Source organism: Haliaeetus albicilla, chromosome 5 (assembly GCF_947461875.1).
Source record: "Haliaeetus albicilla chromosome 5, bHalAlb1.1, whole genome shotgun sequence".
NCBI classification, from domain to species: Eukaryota; Metazoa; Chordata; class Aves; order Accipitriformes; family Accipitridae; genus Haliaeetus; species Haliaeetus albicilla.
The window spans coordinates 40,887,213-40,907,814 of record NC_091487.1 but is presented as its reverse complement, the minus strand read 5'-3'; the positions used below and the strand labels follow the sequence as shown (position 1 = coordinate 40,907,814).

General features: G+C 39.5%; 1 protein-coding gene across 3 annotated transcripts in view; it reads left to right on the top strand.

Annotated features, from left to right (window-relative positions):
* MIDEAS (mitotic deacetylase associated SANT domain protein) overlaps positions 1-20,602 on the top strand; it is a 62,610-nt gene that overhangs the window by 11,283 nt on the left and 30,725 nt on the right. The window contains exon 1 of one of the 3 annotated variants that reach the window (XM_069784328.1): positions 8,347-8,518. The exons of the other annotated variants lie outside the window; for them this stretch is intronic. The gene's annotated coding sequence lies outside the window, so the exon portion shown is untranslated. Of the gene's footprint in view, positions 1-8,346; positions 8,519-20,602 lie in introns of those variants that run through there. 3 annotated transcript variants of the gene reach the window in all.

The window sequence follows — 20,602 nt, the reverse complement described above, 5'->3', positions numbered from 1 at the left end:
AAATGGTCATCAACAAGGCGCAGGTACCTAGAGCTTAGAGGAAGTCTTGCTCTTTGCCCTGACCCAGAAGACCATTAGGTCTTCCAGTCATGGAATTTCCTGCATCTTATATATGAGTCTACGCTTACATTTACAAACTGTTAGACAACTATGGGACAACTAAGACCAAAGACGGACTTGAAAGAGAAGGCAACCAAATGCTATACAGGGAGAACTGTTTTCTGGTGCCATAGTACATGCAACAAAACTGTTTACAGCCTTCTCCCTTTCTTGCAATCTCACTGCTGACAAGTAAGTTACATTGTTTGTGCCTTGTTATCATCCTCGTTTTAAGTGAGGTAATTGCCTTCAACGAAGAGGTATCCTGGCCTAACAAGTGGTGGCACCATGTCAAGAGTGGGTATGGAGATTTTGCCCCACCCAGGGGAGCTGATTGATGGGGGCTTCGTTATGGGAAGGTGTGATATGCGAGTCTGAGTTTGCATCTCCATGGCTGGGCGAGTGTTTTGTCAGCAGACTTTGTACAGGAGGTCACACCCTCTCACACCTACTGTGTTTGAGAAGGAGCTGGCTTTGTTGTTCAGAAATAGTTATTGGCACCCTCTGTGGACCTCCAGGAGATAGAGGCACTTCAGCCTTAGGCAGAATAGCAACTTTTTTCATTCAGATGCAGATACATGTTTGCCTGTATTACGCATCCTCTATGGACCCTTTTGACTGGCTTTTTCCTGGACATCCTGATTAAAACGCTGACTTTTGTTTCTCTGCAAGATGCTTAATCCCTTCATGTTTGTTCTAGAAATCTGAGACATGGAACTGAGGCTTCTGGAATGCACTGTAGAAACGAGGCACCAACTTTTGTGTGGAGCAGATTGAGTGGAGTTTCCCTAGCCAGGTTACTTATCAGCTTTAAATCAGGGAACAAAATTATCATCTCCGTGGTTCTGTGCGCTTAGGTGATTTAAGTCTGGCTCTTATGCAGACTTATTTCATATTTTTCTGTTTCTCAGTTGGGTAACTTTGGCAGTGTCATTGAAAAGGTCAGAGATGGAAGAAACCAAAGTGGTGGATCAACTTTCTCTCTTGGAGCATGGTTCCAGGGTATTTTTTCCAGGTGGTTATACATCTGTCAGCTGCTCTATTGTGTTTTTTATTGTGAAGATGAACAGAACTACTCAATTTTGCTGTGTGCTAAAAAGTATTTTAAGACAACAGTTCTAAGTGGCTTGATTTATGAGAGAAAAGTACAGTTTGGAGGTGGAAGGATATTCTGTGTTTAGTGACAGCTGAGTTACTGTGACAGCATTTGCTTGGGAAAATGCTCTAGATTAAGTGTAGGATGCCTGGCTGTTTACAAGTAACCATCTGAGCTGTACAGTTTGGATGCATGGAGGGAATGTGAAAATCTATTGACATCTTTAGTTACTCAACTAGTTTATTTTTGGGAGCTCATGAATTGGCAGGACATAGTGACCCTGTCTGAAGGGGAAAAGTGTAATGACTTTGAATGCAGGAAACTTAGTGAATGTTTTATCAAGTTACTTGCCACTATTTCTTTGCAGCAACTATAATGGAGATTTTAACCCTTTGCTTTCCCACTGAAAATTTTTGCATAGTATTGATATATTTTAATGAAAATCTAATACTATTCTGTCAACACAAGATTGCTTAGTGTATCATACAACAGATTTGAAGAGCATGAGGTTTTCTTGTTTGAAAAGGGAGGGGGAAGATTTGGTGGTAGATTGCTTGTTTGTAACGCTTTTTAATATACTTTTCATTGGGAATAGCTATAGCTTGGATTCAAAATTGGTCCTGGGTGCGCAATGCTACAACATAGAAAAGACAGAGCTGTCTTGCGCACAGGTAATATTGGATTGCAAACAAATAAGGAGCTGAGAGAAGTTTTATTTATGTACAAAAGCACAGCTGTATTTTGCATGACACCGATACTGCTTTTGCACTATGTGGCTGGAGAGACCCAGCAAACAGGATCAAAACCTGACAGCAACAACTGCAAAGTCTTGCGGAAACTTTGCCCTTCCTATTATAAATTTTCTGCACGTGACTGATTTGCACAAAACTACTACCAGTTAGCATAGTACATAAATTAAGACCAAGAAAGCTTTCTTGTAGTTTGTTCCTTGTAGCTACTACTATGGTCCTGGTTTGGAGAGCTGATTCAAGGTTGCATGGAGTAACTGGGGAGTTTATTCTGGGAGAAAGTTGGTTTTCTTTTGGCTTTCAATATTCTATACTCTTACACCATCAGAAATTCTCAACTACACTGTCAGTTTAGTTGAAAACTAGTTCATTGCTGGAAATAAGTTACTTCAAAGCATTTTACTTAGTGTTACTTGCAGTTATCTTACTGAAAAGTTAAAACTCAGTTCATTACTCTTAATCATTCCATATCCCTTTATTCATTCACACAACTCACTTTTAGTCTCACACCAGTGTTGCAGGATTTCTTACAAATGGTGAATTTTGAGAACAGCTGACTTACTGATGACTTTGAAGGGAAAGAGCCACTGATTTGATTTTTGCATATTACACAAACAAAATTTCAAAAAATGCCAACAGGAGAAGTTTAATAATTGGCATGCTGACTGGACTCATGGAGACCATGTTGTTTAAAGGTGATTCTCCCCCATCCCCCTCCCCTTTTTTTTTTTTTAATAGAAGGGGTTTTTTGGGGTGTGGGTTTTTTGGGTTGTGTTTTTTTTTCTTTAAATAAGGAAGATCTGGAAAACTCATGTGTCTGGAACAATGTCAACTGTCAGCTTATCTGTTCAGCAACAGTCCCTTACTATTATTAAATACAATTGCGGGAAAAAAATGTCTTGGGTCTCACATCTTAATTGAAAGCAGGGATGTTAATTTATTTTTTAAATTTTTTTTTTCTGAAGTGTATATTAGATATTAGTTTCAAACAGTATGAATTCTTTTTTCTTTTCAGTGCCCTCAGTGCTAATTTTCAACTTCATTTTAATAAATCTGTAACTTACTCATTTGTCTAGAATTTTAGATTAGCTGTTCCTAGTTTCAAGAATACAAGCTTCCTCCATCCCAGTAACTTTTAAAAATTAAAATATTTCCAGCTGAAAAATCTTTTTTTTTTCTTCCCCTTTGTAGATCACCTTAAATACAGGTTTAATGATTGCAAACACCTTGTTGGTTAAATATGAAAAAATACATAGTTGCTAAATAGTTTGTTGATAACTGACAAGGTTCTCATTAAATTTTCAGAGGTGAAAAAACTGAAGTCCTTGATGCATGTCTTACAAGAACTACCTGAAAGCAAAATAACTGTGTTTATTTCAAAATTTAAACAAGGGAGTGTTTTTACAATTCCTCGATGATTGCAAAGACATTATTAATATGCTGGAGCCTTCATAATTTAATCAGATTGTTTGTGTAGTGCTTGTTTGTTTGTGGGGTTAAAGCATGATTTTAAGAAAAGATTAGTTAAGTAAACTACTTAGGAAGAATTTCTCCCATTTAAATTGGTTCTTACCTACAGTGGATGAAGTCATATAAACGTATGCATGTATACATACAGTATAGGTATAATGTATAGCCAAGATAGAATACAGCTGATTAATGATCACAGGTGTTGTTGCTTATTGTTGTGACTTCAAACGAAATGTGCTTTGCAAATAGAATTCATCTCCTATTCTTGCCGAACAAAACATCCAAATATAAATTGGATGCTAGTATAAGGGAGAACATCACCTTTGACCAGGCTGCAAATAGATTATGGCCTTAATTTCATTTAAAGTGTTGCATCACTTGGAAGTTGAGGATTAAAGCAATTGAGAGATACTTTGTTTCAGGGTTTTCTTGAGGGTTGTGGGTAGCAGTGTATGGTTTTTTAATATTTAAAACAAAAAGCCAGCCTTCCTAGTTGTCCTGGTTTTGGCTGGGATAGAGTTAATTTTCTTCTTAGTAGCTGGTATAGTGTTATGGTTTGGCTGCAGTATGAGAAGAATGTTGATAACACACTGATGTTTTCAGTTGCTGCTAAGTAGTGTTCAGACTAAGTCAAGGATTTTTCAGCTTCTCATGCCCAGCCAGCAAGAAGGCTGGGGGGGCACAAGAAGTTGGGAGGGGACACAGCCAGGACAGCTGACCCAAACTGGTCAAAGGGGTATTCCAGACTGTGTGACATCATGCCCAGCATGTAAACTGGGAGGAGTTGGCCTGGGGGGGGATTGCTGCTCGGGAACTAACTGGGCATCGGTCAGCGAGTGGTGAGCAACTGCATTGTGCAGCGCTTGTTTTCTGTATTCCAGATATGATGATGATATTATTATCATCATCATTATTAGTTTCTTCCTGTCTGTTCTATTAAACCGTTCTTATCTCAACCCACAAGTTTTACTTTTCTCTGATTCTCTCACCCATCCCGCTGGGTGGAGGGAGGGTAAGTAAGCAGCTGCGTGGTGTTTAGTTGCTGGCTGGGATTAAACCACAAGTCCCTTTTTGGAAGTCCTGTTGCAAGTAAGGTATTACAAAATGCAATTTTAAGAAAAGCGCACCAACTTTGAGAGCAAATAAATCAACACTGTGTCCAGTGACTATTGAATATAATGAATACTTATAACAAATTTGTTCTAACACGTTCCAGTCGGATCTCTCAACCCATTGAGCCCCACGTTGGGCGCCAAAAAGGGCTGTCGTGGTTTAACCCCAGCCAGCAACTAAGCACGATGCAGCTGCTTGCTTACCCCCCTCTCCACCCAGTGGGATGGGGGAGAGAATTGAAAAATTAAAAAAAAGTTAAACTCATTGGTTGAGATAAGAAAAGTTTAATAGAACAGAAAGTAAGAAACTGATGATGATAATAATAATAATAAAATGACAAAAGGATTGGAATATACAAAACAAGTGATGCACAATGCAATTGCTCACTGCTTGCCGCCCGATGCCCTGTGGCTTCCCAAGCAGTGATCCTCCCCCATGGCCAACTCCCCCCAGTTTACATACTGGTCATGATGTCACATGGTGTGGAATACCCCTTTGGCCAGTTTGGGTCAGCTGCCCTGGCTGTGTCCCCTCCCAACTTCTTGTGCCCCTCCAGCCCTCTTGCTGGCTGGGCATGAGAAGCTGAAAAATCCTTGACCGAAACCAAGCCACTTGTTAGTGAAGTCTGAACGCTGTGATGTAGCTAGGCTCTTTTTAATCTAATTTATCATTTCAGGGAGCTTGCTTTCCTTCTATTGCAGAAGTTGAAAAAGAGGCTGTGTGTATTTGTTTCTTATGGAAATGCAGAACAAGTAGCATAAACAACAGAAGGGGCTGTATATTTTAAAAAAATATTGAAAAATCGTCATCCAAGACCTAAGTGAAATGAATGTATTGCAGGATTCCTTTATGTGCACTGCCAAACAGGGTGCAGGACTCCACACTTGTGCTGCAAATGCCTGTTGTCTCCCCTGTATTTGCAGGAGTGTTTAGTGCCTGACTGAGCCTGGGGGGCCCTAAGTTAATGGGAGGGGGGCGGGATGTCACAGCAGCCACAGGTCATGGCATGCCAGGCTGCCTGGGAGGGCAGGGGAGGGTGCCAGGTGCCTGGTTTTGAGGGCAGCCTGTGCTTCATGACTTAAGACTGGTGAGCTCAGCTGGAGGGTGGACACAAAGGCTTTGAGAGATACTGTTTCTTCAGGCTATTGCTTGGGTTCTTGCTCAGCAGCTGATGCATTTCATTGGGAAATGCAACATCAGAAAAGCACGCTTTTAGACTCCAAGTGGCTTTGGAGCAGCTGTACTGTGGCTAAATAAATATAACCCTCTGTAAGAGGAAATAACTTTTCTACCAGATACACGCACAGATGGATTGTAATCATACTGAGGCCAGTGTTTGCCTCAACAAGAGAAAAAAACCTTTTTAGTAGAGAGCTATAAATGGAAATTTGTGCTTACGCTAGCTTCTTGCAGCAGTGATTGGAGAACACTATTCCTGCCTAGTAGGAATGAGATAGGCATCTTAGGGAGTTCGAAAAACTAAAGGAGCTAGGGAAATGAAGGCCATGAGCTACAACAGCTATGTACATGAAAATTTATTGGTCCCCAGATGCCTACAAAAGTGTCCAGGAGCAGTTCTTTTACAGCAGTGTGAGTGGACCTGGATAACAGAGGTGTATGTGCCAGAGGTACTAACATACTGGACGTCAGTATGCTCAGAGAGAGCAGGGGAGGATAGCCTTTCCCTGCCAGGGGGAAGCCCTGTGTCTTGCCACCTCCAAAACACAGATATTATTTGGGATAGAAAAATAAGATTTTTTTTTTTTAAGAATGCAAATTTGGAAGATATTTAGTAATTACAGATGCACTTCCTAAAATATTTGATAATAAGTAGAGCAAAGTACAGAGCTAAAATTATATGTGGACAGCACTTAAGAGAGCTGCTGCTTCTTCAGGAAGGGATTATGATGCTGAAGTAGTGGATCTGGTATAAGATCATTCCAGGATTTTTTTTTTCTTTAATGAATACTTTAATGAAGTATTGTTTATCACTTCGTCTTCAAAGAGTAAGATAATTTAATGAAGAGGGAGTTGTTACTGATGGGATTTTGCTTTACAAAGGCAGCTTCAAACTGAAAGCTAACTTGTAGATTTAAACAACACAAAACCCTCTGTGTGTTAAAATAAACGGATTGTATCTCCTGACATAAATGGTGCCAGTATCCGGAGGAGGCCTTAGGGCCATGCAATGGAGTTGTATGCCTTAAAGACTAAAAAGTGACTTTAAGTTAGTGCATACATTTGCAATTGTATGTCTGTCTTTTTTTCTTAAAAAAAAAAAAAAAAAAAAAAAGATTGTCAAGCTTCAGTGTGGGAGGGAAGAGGTGGTCAGTGATTGCTTTTAAACCCTGAGGTTTTCCAGAATGCCTGGGAAGGACATGGTGCTGCTTTTGTGGTGCACGTTTACTGAGGTCTGTGCTGAGGTCTGTGTGGCAGAAGACGGCAGCAGATCTCTGGCAAGAGCTCGCTGCGCTCCACAGGCCGGTTTTCCACAACCCTCAGCAAGTTGGTCACCACTGATTATTCTTTCCACATGTTCATTTTATGCATGAAGCTACTTTAGGGAATTGAAGCCAAAATTCAGGAGTTGGAAGGTTAATTATTTCCCTTGCCTTTTTGCCTGTGTGTGCAATTTGCTTGGAGGGAGAGGGGGGAGAGTGTTAACCATTTACAAGTATACATCTCCCCTCATTCCTACCCAGAATGACTGTGGAAATTATTCCTGGGCTTGTTTAGTGAAACAGCTAAGTTGCTCTCAATAGTAGACACTATTGTAAGTACACAGATTAGCAAGAAACACGCAGTGGGTGGATCTTGTTACTGAAGAGTTAGTTCTCCACAATGAACAGGAAAAGAATGCATCCATATTCAGCTGAGGAAATTTTTACTATTGCAGCTAGGCAAGCAAAGTATCTTTATTGCTGTGGACTTTATTTTAAACTGTTTACTCAAAGACCACCAGAAGTATCAATTTACTTGCTTAAGGTGTAAAAACCTTGAAAAGTTGGAGTGTGGCAAGCAATTTCCTTTTTTAACATTAGAGTTGCAGATCTGCTTATTTTAGAATTTGACTAGAGAGCTAGTGAAGTGATACTGGGATTTGAGCAACTGACAGGTGGGTTTTTTTCCAGCTGCTGTTGTTAAAAGCCTGAACCTTTAAATCAAATGTCTACTGAATGTTAGGGGGAGGTATGCGTATAAAATTTTTCAATTGATTTATGAGAATTCAGTCTTTCAAACCATAAGCAGTTCCTCCAATGATATTGAGAAATTTGGCGCACAATATTCTTTCCATATCCAAAAAGAGAAGTGATAATTCCTCTTCAGTATGCAAATATCTGTGCATAAAATTGAGAGATATATTAACAAATGAAAACCTTTCATCTCTTCAAGGAAAGGAGCTGAGAAGTATAACTAAAATAGTAAACAACTTCTTTTTATTGGTTGTATCTTTTTTATGTCTAAATCTGTCCTGTTACTTTCAGATAAGGCAGAAATAAAAAAATTAAAGAAATTACCAATTGTGAGAAGCTACTAAAAAAAAAGGCAGACTAAGAAGTCATTACAATTGCTTAATTGGATGGGTGCTTCATGTCTTTTGAAACACTTTGTCCTGCAATGGTATCTTTGTGGAACTAAGTATATTTAACTGGAAGGCACTGTGTTCTAGAAAATGGACAAAATGTACTAGGAATGCAGGTGGAAAAGAAAGGGCATCTGCAAGGACCAATATGCTTCTGGTTTCAGAAGGGAGATATTTTCTTCTTCCTGCTAGTTTTTTCATCTCACCTTTTTCTCACGCTTTAGCTTCCGACATGTTGCAAGATGAATGGCAACCAACCATTGTATTTGACCTCAGTCTAAAATTGAAAGTGGAAAAATTCTTCTACTCTGGGCCTCTGAAACTGCTTCTCAGGGGGATGAATCCCTCTCTGTGCAGATGCTACTGTGAAGCTTTATGCCAACACCAGCGTCTCACATCTTGCAGAAGGTGAGCTGAAGACACCTGAAGAATGCGGAAACCTTGCTTAAGCAAAGCTGTAAGTTTAGAAATGGCTACAATAATAGAAACTTAGCCTGCTACGTGTAGGAACTATGTACATATAGAAGCCATTCTTTTATCTGAACTTTTTTGCGTGATGGTCTTATGTGCAGGTAGCAATGAGTGTGAATTTTTTTCTGCTTTTTTGTTCAGTTTTGTGGCTCTGACAGTACTTTAGTGGCTCTGATTTGGCAGATTTTGTCTGCAAGGGAACCTTTTGTGCTGAGTGTTCAAGATTTTTAGTAAGGAAGAGAGAACAAAGCCACAAATATAAGTGGTGGGAGCTTTAGGAACAGAATTGGCTTAACAAATTTATCTACTAGGTGAGTTTCATCACCGTTATGTGCAAATTAGTACTTGTTCTTTCTAAGTGATACTGTGACTTAGCATTCCTCATGCATAACTCTCAAGGCTGCCTTTTTTTTTTTTTTAAGCAGCTGCTATAAATACATAGCTTTTTATGGAAAGGGGAAAAGCAAGTCTTGCAATTTCATCTCTAGTGTTTGCATTTTAAAAACTCTGGCCCCTATTTTATTTTTTCCATGACACTTCATTATATTTCACAACCAAATATGTGCCACTCCCTTCCCCTTCTCCCCCCTTAAATGATAGAAATCCTGTTTGTAGCTGCAGAGCAAAACCGGGGCTGAGGACCATGGTGCCCCCCCAGCCTCCAGGACCTCTGAAGGGCTAGTGGTGGCAGTGACAGAGCCCCTTCCGTGGTCTGCTGAAAGAGTTGTTGTTCCTGCAGACCAACTGCTGCAATCTCTGCCATGTTTCTGCTAAAAACCAGAGTTTTGCTCTCAACTTGGCTGGAGACAGAGTTAAAGAGAAGATTCAGTTAGAGGGTTCAAGGGGTGGAAGCTTGTCCCTGCACAGGTGGGCTCTGAATACGTGCAACTCCAACGCATCCATTTCTTGTGGGCCTGAAAGCTGTTTCTTATTTGTGGCACCTCAGATGTTGCAGTTGTGGGAAAAGAACAAAAATGCTTTTCCCCCTGCGATGGTTGTCAGGAAGGAGGTTGCAAAGATGGGAGGAATATACATGTCATGGTGATTGCTAAAAGCACTGTCTTAACAGGATTTAAGAGCTCCCCTTCCTTTTTTTATTTCCTGATTCCAAAGTGTGATTTTATGCTTATGGTGATTATTAAGTGATGTAAACAGATGAAAATATGCATCAAAGCTGATCTACTTACAGCTATAAATTAGTATATTCCTTCCCTTCTTTCTTCATTTGAATTTGTAATTGCATGCAGGGAAGGGATTTGATGAGGTTCTTCAGCATTGTTATCTAATCCCTAGACAAAATTAATAACAATGTCATGTTTGCACCTGAACAGGTCTGTCTAGTATTCCTGAATTGCTGTGTGTGTCCCCTGGACACTACTGCAGCCAAGACTAGTGTATCACTATGCATATATGCCTTATAGGTGACAACTCTAATAAAAGCTAGAAAAATATTTTTAGATCCACAATAAACCTGCATTGGCTGCTAAATGCTTATCTTGAGTTTATTATTATGCATGGCATACAGTCTCATGGGCAGGCTGAAATGGGAAGAAATGTTTCAGGGAGATTTCATTTAGCCATCCTTAGGATGGGATTTTAAACCGAGTAAGAGACTAAAGATGATTGAAAGGTTAGGGCACTAGCTTGACACTGAGTTGGGTTCCCTGCTCTGTCATAGACCTCTTCAGGCAAGTCACTTCATCGTCTCTCTCTCTGACTTAGTCCCCTTCAATAAAGAGGGGTAATAGTAGTTCCCTCCTTTAAAGAGGCATTGCCAGAGTAAGTGCATTAAGGAGTACATAGTGCTGTTATACTGTGATTATGAGGCCATGCATCTGTGTAAAATAGAAATTGCTGTAATTCTGTTTCTATACTACAGTGCAAGAAATGAAGGCATGGACAATAAGAGGAGTACACCTGGCTAGTGTTGTCATTTTCTTAAAAAAAAAAAAAAAATCCAAAATATAAACCCCCCAACCAGTACAGTTCATCCAAATGGAAGAGCCCTTCCCCTTAGCCTGCAGTTCCAGGCAGAGCTCATGGACCGTACAAAGGCATCATAGAACACTGCATCTGTGGAGTACTGGTTAGAGATCTCTAGTATGACACTGCTATTTATATATTAATGCTAGAGCTCTTCTACAGATATAGGTGGGTGAACTTTTATGTGCTTTAGAAGACATTGTGATTTTTAGATCAAAATAGCCTTAACATTTACATCAGGGTGGGGGGAGTTCTATGGGGTATTTTAAGAAGTAGTGTTCTATAACAGTTTCTGAATTTTAGTGTGTCTGTTCAAAGTGAAGATGCTTTACCTGACATATTGCAAATGTAGTCTGTATTTGCACAGTATGAAGGAATGAACAGTGGACAAAACTGAGATCAAGGAATTCCAGAAGAATAATCTCTTGTTGGCTACCCATTCACTGTTTAGTGCAAAGCAGACTGCTTTGTCTCTCTTTGTTTACCTGTTAAAAATATAGAATGTTGCACATGACATGTTGTGAGGTTGGATGAACTGGTGTTAATATATTGCTTTAACTGTTGCAAAGTGCTACCTAGATGTCAAGTATTCCAGTAATGTCAAGTTTGTTTGTGGGCAAGTTCCTTCAACTACTTCCCCCAAATGAAATTTTTCTTCAGTGTAGCAACTAGTAGAATGTTTTCCTGCCTTGGTTGATGCATAGATCTCTCCCAAATGGGGGAGAACTGTTTAACGAATGTCAGCCTGCTGACGGGAGACTGGACGTTTGTTATTTTTTGGAGATTTGTTGAAAATAGTAAATTCATCAGAAGCTGTAGGACATAATTTGAACTAGTAAACTATTTGAAATAAGAGTGTGTTATCTAGCTGGTGTGGAAAAATCCTTTAGAATCCACTAGATGCATTATGGATTGTAAAGGAGCATCAATTTCAGAATTTCTTTTTCTTCAGTGTGAGAGGATCAAGTTAATGGAATCCATATATCTGAAGGGATGATTAGTTCGTTAGCCTTTCATTCTGAGAGTGAAAACTATGTTATGTAAGGGATTTAAATCTTTTTTTTTAATGCTTAGCTATTTCTTTTGGAGATGGTCAAGTGTTTAGCACTGATCCTCTTACCGGCTTTTCTTGTAAGCTGCTGTGTGACTTTCCAATTATTTATGGCCTGTTTTTTCACAGTTGGGAAGGACTTAACTGTTCCTGTTAATAGCAATTACATAGTTGGTATCTTTAGTAAATAGGGTTATTCAAAGCGTAATGTGGGATTATTGGCCCAAAATGTTATGTCTTCGATTAGTATGTATTTATATTGTTCCAGGACTCACAAAGTGAACTGTGTAAGTGCAGGAGGAAATATAAAAGCATGTTATACTTCTGATCTGCTTAACGCTCACAGAATTCCATGTTCAGGTGGATTAATGCGTAAACTTTAATTTTTCCTGTAATGTTGAGCTTGATCATTGCGACCTTAGTTTTGTGTTTTACTAAGAACTGAGTCTTTTGCTCAATTTAAAATAGCTTTTTAAGTGTTCTTAATGGAGGGCACTTTTCCTCACACTGTCATTGTATGACATTTTTCTTCTCTAGTTAGGAAGTAAGGGATAGGTGGTTTGTTTGGTTTCAGGTAGCCTTGTTGAGCTGAATCTTTAGGAAGCTTCTGACTTTGCTCTGAGTACATATGAGGCTGGTGTCACTTATGCTCCATTGTGGAAGTGCTTTATAATGTTAGTAAGGATACAAATAAGCCACTACAGAAATGGAAGAGGCTCACTTTGTATTTGCTCCAGTATTGGTGCCAACCATCTGCTCTCTCTTTCCTCCACTGAAATCCCTGTGGCTAAAAGGAGGAGATTGGGCAGATGTCTGGCAGGTAACTGGCAGGGAGTTCTGAATCTGGGGGCCTGGAGAGTGCTCTGATTCTTTAATTAAAGATTAAGAAATCAGAGACCTCTCTGGGCCCCTGGATTCTTTAAGCCTTGCTGGTTTCCCCTGTGTGATGATCATGCTTGCCTATGTTTTTCAGTGTTCCTACACCAGTATTAACTAGCGTGCATTTGCCTAGCTGTGTTGTTGTAAAGCCTGACAGTCCCAGTCATGAGCTTATTGTGCTGGTCTGTTACAATGTACAGTAAAAAGATCATTTTATATTCAACAGTGACCACAAAACTTCTTAAAAGACATAATTTTAGAAATTTTAACTAAAGTCTTGTCAGTGCTGTTAAAGACTGACTACTTGAGTAGTTTTATAATAGATTAGCTCAGTCAGTACTGGCATCTGTCTGGCTGCAAGTGTGTGGATGTGGGCAAACTGAGATCAGCACTGCTTCAGCTTAGATAACTGCTGAAAAACAAAAAGATATTTCTGGGTTGAGTGAGGCAGAGAGAGGCATATGACAAAAGAACAACTACATTATTATTTGTGTGACCTTTTTCCTTTGTTTTGTGGCCCCCTCCTTCTATTTTGGTTATTGCTACCCTGTTGCATCATGTCTCAAGTTAGACTTCTAAAGCTCTTTGTGGAAGAATCCCCATCTAGCCTGTTAGTGGGTACTGTTAAAGATAATATGACTTTTATGACCTCAAAATACTTTATAAATATTAGTGTATTAGGTTTCAGGTATTATTCTCATTTTGTGAACTGATCTGAAGTGGCTTAACATACATGTCTGTAGCAAAGCTGGAAATTGATCCCAGATCCTCTGAGGTTCTGCCTGTGCTTTTAGTCCCAGCTATTCTCCAGCCAGACTTGGGTGAGTGATGATGCCTGCTTGATGGTGTCAAGAGCGTCTCTGCTGAGAGCTATGGTCTAGGTATTACGTGCATTTATGTCTCTCATGAAGAAACCTCTGGGGATGGAAAGGCATCACCTCTATGAACTTTCCCCTTTCTCTTCCCTTATTTGTAGGCCGTTACCCCTTGCAAAGCCTTGAAGGAGTCTGTGAAGCGCTCAGACTGTGGTACTCCATACACTGGACACTTGTGTATGTCTGGTTTTGTGATGGAGTGCTGGAGAGGTCAAGATGGAAACAACTGAACCTGCAGCAGTCTTTCCTGTTGCAGCTCAGTGCATTCGGGTGTGTTTTCTTCTCCGAGCTAAAGCGCAGAGATTTGGTCTGTCTCTGGGGTGTATCCATGCAATTCTGCAGCTGGTGTGTTTGTGGCGGGAGAGGCATTCAGAGTGAAGGACACGTTGTGGTTATGTCAGCTATGTGAATGTGAGGGCAGGGAGAAGCTTTTGGCCTGCTCTTTGCCATTCTGGCTTTAGAACCTGCAGCAATTCCTGCATGTTGGAGTATTGGTCTCTCTGTTGCTAGCAACTGCCTTCCCTGACAGCTCCAAACAAAAAAGCTTAAAATAGCTAAGTGCTTACAATTAGAAGAACTGTTAACCCATTTCCAGTGGGAAAGAATAGTATGTTCCTGTAACTTCACAAAGCCTGAGAGCAGCGTTTCATACTCCTTAATTGCTGTGCTCTTTCTGTCCTCTAAGGCTGCCCAAGTCTCTTCAGATTGTGATATTTATCATGGTGAGAATTATAATAACTAGTATTCCCAACTTCAGTACAGTTTATAAACATTAATTTAAGAAATGTACCATATACCTATTTTGTTAAAGGGTAAGCCTGCACTGTGTTGCAAAGCCATTTGTGAAGGTGGGCTTTCCTGCATATTTGTTCAAGAAAGTCCAGTTTATGTAGCTGTCTCTTTCTCATAGTTCTAAGAACTGCATGTTGTTCCTGTGCAAGATGAAGGATGAGTCTGGTCCAAATCATGAATCATGTTTTCATGAGATGAGGTTTTGGAAAAACTTCAATTATTTTGGAAATACCACTTGAAGTTTTGCTTGAGGATAAATTAGTTGAGGCTCTAACTTGTATTTGCTGTAGTATCTTTTCAATAGCTGGTAGAAACAACATTGACAGTTCCTTTAAAAATTAATCAGGATGGGTTTTATTTTCCTTTTGTTGTTTGTTTAATAATATGGTAAATTTTAAAATTCCAATTTGTCTTTTTCATAGTTTTTCTTCCCCATCCATGCTGATTTTGTTCTGGTGGAGCTGTTTGTGTAAGCCACGTTTTGCCTTACTCATTTGTCATAAGGACAAGACCAATCAGCACTTAACGGGCACTTAGTAACAACTTCTTATGTCTTTCTCATCCCTTTAAAACAAAATTATGTGGAAAATCCCAGGTGTGTTTTGAAAAGTGAACCTCCAGTATTTGTACCAAGTTTACAGCTTGAATTGAGGAAGACACCCCAAAATACATGCTGTTTTTTGAGCGTTCCTTGAAAACTACGCAACTCGCCTCTCATAGAACTGTTATCTGAAAACTTCCTTTTGAGGCACGTCTGTGGTGCTTCAGACCCTGTAATTAAAAAACCTAAAATCCTTCTCTGTAACATCTTGCATACTAGAATGCATCTGTGTTTAGATGGGATGTGGCAAATTGTGATGATAGGGGATAAATAGAACGATGTCTACAGATGTGAATAGTAGGCCAAATTATAATCAGAATTCATGCTTAGGTGAATTTTAAGACCATTCAAACAGAAAAGAAAGCTGCCCAGTTAAATAACATCTATGAGAACATCTTTTCACTGCCTCTCCTCTATTACATCCTTTACTGTAATAGACCAAAATATTTTACTTAAGTAGGATTTGTATTTCTCCTTGGTTTGATTAGTTCATGAGGTGTAGTTAATATTTTCTTCTTGCGAATGTATGTTTTGCCCAAATGATATGGTAATTCTACATTTTGTGTTATTTTGGTTGCTGTAGGTAATTAACCTATGATGCTGAATGTCAAGAACGGTCTAGATTGGAGCAGTAGTTTGTCACATCTGGTGGTGCAATACAAGCTACCTGATTTTGCTGGCACGTAGTCCTTAAGCATGGCCATTGTTTCCCCTGCTTCAGGTCACAGAGCTAATGGATTTCACTTTTGAATCTCTGGTTAGGACAATGGTTTCATACAGCTTTATCAATTCCTAGCCTCTGAAAATGGGAAAGTGAAAGTGGTAGCAAAGTAATTTTAACCGTGCTGTCCTGAGGACAGAGGCGCCCTTTAAGTCAGTTAAAGCCTCAGTTTTTCTCTGCAATAGAAATGAGCCAATCAAGAGAAAATTTGGGTAGGTCATAAACCTTCGATGTGTACTACTTATTTAGGTAAGCATTTGCTGCCCCAGGCAGGTACCTTCAGGCAACAGTGGAAGTTGTCAAGCTTCCTGGTTGCTGTGTTTTCCCTTTTGTTATTGTCTGCCTGTCTGTGAAGCAGCTTTCCTTTGATCTCTTTGCCCCTATTGTGGGCACACTGTAGAGTTCTTTTTTTGCTATGTGATGTTACACAAATAAGTAAGCCTTCCCCATTTCACAGGCTTTATTGATTCTAGGACTTTTAATCTGATACAGTTCCCTAAATTAGTTTCTTACTTGGAGGTGTTGGGGGTGTGTGATTGTTTCCTACTTAACATTCTTTTGTAGTGGGCTTCTTTTAAACTGGAGACTGTTCAGTTGGTTGGTTTTGCTTATTCACTTCGGGCTTCAGTTGTTGCTCTTCTGTGGTGCTAGACTCCTGGAAAATAATACGCCTTTCACTGTAGAGACAGACTTTATAGGTATCTGGAAAATGCCATACCGTTTGGAATAAGGTGACAGGGACATAAATGATCATCCTCCATTTAAGTTTTTGGCTTTCCTGGACAATGTTGTGTTTCTCAGTTGCTTTGAGCTTTCCCCTGCCTTTCTTCAGAAGATAGATTGCTGTGCTTTGCTGTATAGAATTTACAAACAGGGTCTATTTTGTGTTTGTTCTTGTTCCCTCCCAGGGTGATGCGTAGGAAAGCTGTGCTGTTATCCTTCCTGTTCAAGGTGTCTGAGGGTGGGGAGTGGGAGGTTGCAAACAATCTGCAGGGATTTTGATGTAGCTGTCTGGAAGAAAATGTGACGAAGTGAGTGTGCAGGAGAGGCTTCTGAGGGAGAGATTGAAGCTGTTTTCACATGCAGCAGGGTAAGCATACAATATGGATAAGCTGTGCAATAAGCTTTGCAAATCTACCGAACACAAAAACTGTCCCATGCTTTCATCGCTTTCTTGGTTCTTACTCAAGACTGTTGCAATAGGTGGGGGTGGTTTCATAGGGGCAAATTTCTGTTAGCTGGAACAAGTTTCTTGTTTGTGATGTCCTGTAAGTCTCCAGTCATTTAAAAAAAACAAACCACCAAAACCAGAAACCAAACCTACTGTATTGAACTACCTCTGTCCTGCTATTGCCCTAGAGGAATTCAATGTTCTTTGCCCTTTCTGCACATGTGTAAATAGTGCAATCAATTTTTATCTTTTGCGTGTAGATTTAAACCCATGTTTTCTTGGAGGATTGGAGGGGAACTGGTAGGTAGTATCCTATATTATGTTCTTGCTTTTTGACCTGGTTTGTTGTGTGATCTGAGTGAGTTAGTTCCTCTGTTTTTGTTCCTCATTAGTAAAATGTGTGTCATGATTCTTTACCTGTTTCATAAATATGGGCTTTGACCATCATAATGAGCAAATTAGAGAAGTAAGGCTTGATTGCTCTGTCTCAGAAGGATACTGGGTAGCTTTTTACGTGTTGTGGTTTAACCCCAGCCAGCAACTAAACACCACGCAGCCGCTTGCCCACTCCCACCCCCATCCAGTGGGATGCGGGAGAGAATTGGAAAAAAAAGGAATTAAAACTCATGGGTTCAGATAAAGACAATTTAATAGGACAGAAAGAAAGAAAATAATAATGGCAGTAATAATAATAAAAGAATTGGAATATAGAAAACAAGTGATGCACAATGCAATTGCTCACCACTTGCCGACTGATGCCCAGTTAGTTCCCGAGCAGGGATTCGCTCCCCCAGGCCAACTCCCCCCAGTTTATATACTGGGCATGACATCCCATGGTATGGAATATTCCTTTGGCCAATTTGCGTCAGCTGCCCTGGTGGTGTCCCCTCCCAACTTTCTTGTGCCCCTCCAGCCTTCTTGCTGGCTGGCCATGAGAAGCTGAAAAATCCTTGACTTAGCCCGAACACTGCTTTTTCACATGAAAAAAAATGAAATAGAAGTATTTAAAAGCTAAGATTAAAGTGGTGAAATAACAAGTGGTTGTAGACCATTTTCTCTATTTTCTGCATTCTTAACTTTGCCAAAGTTTGAGGAGAAGTCAGAGTCTTTCCCAAGTAATTTCTGCAGCATTCTGTCAGAGAATTGTGTGCAAATGGTCACAAAGGAGATTAGGAATGTGCAAAATTTAAACTTGCTTATCATGCAAAGTAGCAAATGAACTAAGCAAAGTACAGGACAACACAGCCCTCAACAGGTGGGCTGAAGAGTAGAGTTTAAGGTTACTATGGTGTGTGAGGTCGTGAACTTGATAGGTGAAATTGTACAAAAATGCACATACTTAGTGAAGAGAATATTTAAAGAAATGGAATAATGGTGAGTGGTTGTTAAATATACAGGCAAAAAGTTCTAAAGGGAGATAAAGATACTTTATATTAAATGATTGTAATTGAGCATTTTTAATTTGTCCTCTAAATCAAATAACCTTTTAACTTCAATTAAAAAAATACATTAAAAAGGTTTTATAGCAAACTCTCCAGGCTAATGATAAATTGGGACAAGATAGTTGCAACAGATAGGGATGTCTAAATGATTCTGCAGAACCTACTTTGGGTTGAGTAAAATCTGCTAATGGGTGCTCAGGGCTGGTACCAGCCTAGTGAGTGCCTCTGCCCTGCACTCTTCAGATAGCTCTGCTTTGAAAGGACTTTATTAATTTGAGAACAGCATCCTGGATGCAGGCAGAGACTCCTCCTTAGTCCTGTTGTATACTTAAGTCCTTGAGGAGACTTTGCCTAAATCTAGCCCACGTGCTGTTTTATATGTGTTTATGATTATTCTTTAACTCTAGTGCAGATATGCTGGAGAAGTTTTAGCTAAAAATGCCAACCCTAATTTCTCTCAGTAGTTTATAAAATAAGTTACTTTGCTTATGTTTTTTTCATTCCAGAAAATACTGCATAAGTGCCTGTTGGGAGTATGTGTATCTAATTTGACAATCTTTTTAGGTCTAGAAGAGAAAGCCTTGCAACATGGAAAAATTCTGTAGAAATCTGAAAATATTTACAGTATTAAAGGTGGTGATATACATTTTCTATTCACCTGAAGAAAGTTTGAGAGATGTTCTTGCATGCCAGAAGTTCCTGGAAGTGAAAATAACTGATGATGTTGGATGCCAGATCTTAGAGTTATTAAAACAAAATATACTGATGCTAGGTTCTGCTTTTTCTCTGTGCAGTGTAAAAGCAATGCAAGGTCTCATAACTCTTCAGTATATTTGGAGGCAAGACACAGTATTTTCTGGGAATTATGGTATCAGAACTGGCTCTGTGCTTTATTCAAAGGTAGGAAGTGGTCGGGGCATACTGCTGCTGCAAAGCACACTTAAGCCTGGAAGTGTGTTGCCATTTTACTGTGCTACTGCAGGCTGACTCTTGTGCTGAAATTAAAGTAAAACAAAAGAAAAAACCCCAAAGCTGGTAATTGGCTAGGATGATGATAATGTGAGCTCATCCCTCAACCTCAGGGAAGGAAGCCTGCTTAGTCATAGAGCCAGCAGTGCTCAGCCAGTGAAGCTGCCAAGTGTGAGCTTTCCTGGAGCATAGTCATGCTGCAGCTTGAACATCTATCACTTCAGCTTAAACTATGGACTGTTATTATTAGGATGACCTACAAGATATTTTTCTGTGATTTTTCTATGTAGAAAGAAATTCTAAAAAGCTAATTTTGTGATGTTTTCTTTTACCATCTAGTACTGGATGCACCAAATCCTCTTTTTGTCGTGGTGATCTCTTAGGATTTATTTATTTTTGCATGCAATTGGGAGAACCAGGATGTTCAGTAAGGATGTTTTCTTCAAAGTATCTTAAATCTCTTTTCTTCCCGGTAGTGTCATTTTCACTATCCTGGTTTTTGTGTTGCTGTAACTTCACTTGTTCTTCAGTCACTACAGTCTTCTCAAGTGACAAGATAACCTCCCCAAGAGGCATATAATATTTTTTAGGACTCCCTTTATGGAACACACAAGTACATAGTCCTTTCCTTCCTTTAGGTTATCTCTGAATTTACTTTTTTTTTTTTTGTAAACTTTGCATCTTAATACTTTTGTTATATCTCTTTCCTAGATAGGTGCAGTTCTGAAGTGGTCTCAGTTAGGCTTTGCAATGCCGGTGGCTTCTTATCTAGTAATGGAAAAAACAGAGCCAAAATCCGCACAAGCAGAGGTTTGGAGAGCTGTGCTAACACAACACTTCTTACTAACCTGAAAGCCCTCTTTCTAAAGGTCTTCTGGATGCTTGTGTTTGTGGTAGTTGCAAATCTCAGCCACCGCTATTAAGAACAGCATCAGCTGTCTGTTTTTTTTTTTTTTCTTTAAGTGTTAAAACCAAGGACCCTTGAAGTTGTATGCCAGCTTTTGGGCAGTTATCGTTGCGTTCTTCCTCAAAGTGTAGAAAATGTACAGCAGAGCTTCTAAAGGTTGTCTGGCAGGTTTAAATTTGATCTAGTGGTAATGCCTTCTGATATACAGAGAAACTTGCATTCTTTCTATCAGAATTATGTGACTGATCAATACAAAAGCATGCAGAAGCATCGGTGGAAGGAAAACTGTTACAAGGTTGTCTAGTTCGGAGAGAAAAATAGCTTCTGATGATTTCAGAAAGTAAGATAGTGTCAGAAACCACTGTTAATAGTGTTACCTCAGGTATTGTGGTTTAGTTGTTAGCTCTGTTACGTTCATAGCAGTGCTGCAAAAAGCAGGGAGAGAGAATAACATTAATGCTCCTGACAGGCATAGAGCAACCTTACCACCTCTACATTTTTGCTACCAGGGATCCAGTTTCCTGCTGTAGGATGTTTTTTCCTCTCCTAATGAAGTTTTGAAATAGGAAAAACTTACTTTATGAAATCCTCGTTTGTGTACTAGTTGCAGTTTAGAGAGAATTTTCCATC